The 2,666-nt window shown below is 45.9% G+C and overlaps 1 protein-coding gene across 4 annotated transcripts in view; it reads left to right on the top strand.

Annotated features, from left to right (window-relative positions):
* The first annotated feature begins 1,558 nt into the window (after positions 1–1,558).
* LOC118389848 (myotonin-protein kinase-like) overlaps positions 1,559–2,666 on the top strand; it is a 26,542-nt gene continuing 25,434 nt past the window's right edge. For all 4 annotated transcript variants that reach the window (XR_008147351.1, XM_052529642.1, XM_052529641.1 and 1 more), the window contains exon 1: positions 1,559–2,666. This exon is cut by the window's right edge and continues 340 nt beyond it. The gene's annotated coding sequence lies outside the window, so the exon portion shown is untranslated.

Here is a 2,666-nt window from a genome sequence, read left to right as displayed (position 1 = left end):
GGCCACTCTAAAAGTTTTGTCACCTAACACAATGACACAGATGTCTCAAGTTTTGAGGGACATTCTTGCTGACTGCAAGAACGTCCACCAGAGCTGTTGCCAGAGAATGTGATGTTCATTTCTCTACCAACGTCGTTTTAGAGAATTTGGCAGTTCGTCCAACCTGCCTCACAACTGCAGACCATGTGTAACCATGCCAGCCCAGGACCTCCACATCCGGCTTCTTCAACTGCGGGATCGTCTGAGACCAGCCACCTGGACAGCTGATGAAACTGAGGAGTATTTCTGTCTATAATATAGCCCTTATGTGGGACAAAAACATGCTGATTGGCTGGGCCTGGCTCCCCAGGGAGTGGTCCTGGCTCCCAAGTAGGTGGGCAAAGGACTGCGCTCCTGCCCAGTCATGTGAAATCCATAGGTTAGGGCCTAATGAATTTATTTCAATTGACTGATTTCCTTAAAGGAACTGTAACTCGGGAAAATCGTTGAAAGTGTTGCATGTTGTGGTTAAATTTTTGTTCAGTATAGATGTGCACCAACAAAAGACAGAAATGCATGTACAGTGCATACAGGAACACACGCAGGCACATGCACGCTCTATATGCACGCACATCTACACAGCAAATTTACCAGTGTTACCTAGTGTTGATTTTCCAGTGTAACATTTCTAGTGTTGATTCAGGAGTTAAATTAACACTCAGTGGTGTTGTCCAGGGTCACGCCAAGGTTCTTTGCACTCTGGGAAGAGGACACTGTGAAGTTGTCAACCGTGATGGAGAGGTCTTGGAGCGGGCAGGCCTCCAGGAGGAAGAGCAGCTCTGTCTTGTCAAGGGTGAGCTTTAGGTGAGATCCAAGCTGAGATATCTGTCAGGCTCGCAGAGAGGCGTGTCACCACCTGGGTGTCAGAAGGGGGGAAGGAGAAAAGTAGTTGAGTGTCATCGCATAGCAATGACAGGAGAGACCATATGAGGATATGACAGAGCCTAGTGACTTGGTGTATAGAGAGAAGAGGAGAGGGCCTAGCCCTGGGGGACACCAGTAGTACGAGTACGTGGTCCAGACACAGATCCTCTCCATGTCACCTGTTAGGAGCGATCTGCCAGGAAGGATGCAATCCAGGAGTGTGCAGTGCCTGAGACACCCAGCCCTGAGAGGCACAATATGCAAGTGTGTACCCACACGCACACAAACACAATTCAAAACACACTTATCAATAGGGAGTTTAAATGAACACCGTATTGAATTATAATCTGGGTTGTTCGAGTCCTGAATGCTGATTAGCTGAAAGCCGCGCTATATCAGACAATATACCACAGGTATGACAAAACATGTATTTTTACTGCTCTAACTAAGTTGGTAACCAGTTTATAATAGCAGTAAGTATACGTCAGCATGAAGCATGCTTTCTGCAGGATGTGCTATGAAAACAATGAAACATTCAAATAAAATAGAGAGACAAGAAAAGGAAAAGAGAGGCTGATTTGAAGGGAGGGAGGCAGGAGCAGTGGTGTAGTTATAAACAGAGAAGTAGAGGAAGGGGGCAGTTCACTGGAGAAATCAAAACAGAAAAGTTTGGAGGAGAGAGAGAGAACGTGAGAGGGAGGAAAGCTTAACAGACAAACAATGAGCGACAGACACCGGGGGAGAAGAGAAGGACAGAAAGACAGAGAGAATAAACGGGTGGACAGACTGAGTGAGTTGAGGATTTTCAGAGCCAGTGAGCTGGAAAAGAGAAGTGGACAACCACTGTGCCCCTGAAAAGAGTGCATGAAGAAGGTAGGGAGGAGGGCTGTGAAGACAGAAGGAGAGAGGGAGGTGAGATGGAGGGTCTGCAAAAGGTTGAGGGACCGAAATAGCTCATGGACCGTGGACAGTTTTGTAACTGTAGTGTGATTTGAGGAGACCATAAAGCATGTACCTGAGGTACAGAGTAGTGTATGTTTTGGTTTGACCACATACAGTTCTAGAAAATGGAGATACAATTCTGTGAAAGAGGTGGAATATTTTGAACTTTGAAGTTTTAGAAGGACGGAAGAATTGACGTGTGAGGAGGACGGGAGACGGAGATTACAAAGCAAAAATTCACTTGGAGGAAAAAATTGAGACAATATTTTTTACACATTAACACAATCCTCCATCTGCTGTAATATTGCAGACACTGCATTTGGACAGAAGGAGAGAGAGAGAAAGAAGGAGAGGGAGAGAAGGGACGCACCAAAAAAGGGCTGGAGTTAGAGTCGGAGTAACTGCATGCTTAACAGACACTGTAGAGTCACGGGGAGAGAAGAATAAGGGGGCGGACAGACAGACAGACAGACAGACAGACAGACAGACAGACAGACAGACAGACAGACAGACAGACAGACAGACAGACAGACAGACAGACAGACAGACAGACAGACAGACAGATAGACAGACAGACAGACAGACAGACGGATAGATAGATAGATAGATAGATAGATAGATAGATAGATAGATAGATAGATAGATAGATAGATAGATAGATAGATAGATAGATAGATAGATAGATAGATAGATAGACAAAGTGACAGCCCCCAGCAGTCACACACAAGGACTGACAGATGACAGGGGAGTTGCAAGTGGCACAGAGCAAGGATAGCCGGAACGAGAGAGAGAGAGGGAGGGAGAAAGAGAGAGTGACAGAG

Source organism: Oncorhynchus keta, chromosome 11 (assembly GCF_023373465.1).
Source record: "Oncorhynchus keta strain PuntledgeMale-10-30-2019 chromosome 11, Oket_V2, whole genome shotgun sequence".
Lineage (NCBI taxonomy): Eukaryota > Metazoa > Chordata > Actinopteri > Salmoniformes > Salmonidae > Oncorhynchus > Oncorhynchus keta.
The sequence above is the reverse complement of the archived record's forward strand: the minus strand, read 5'-3'. Positions and strand labels throughout refer to the sequence as shown.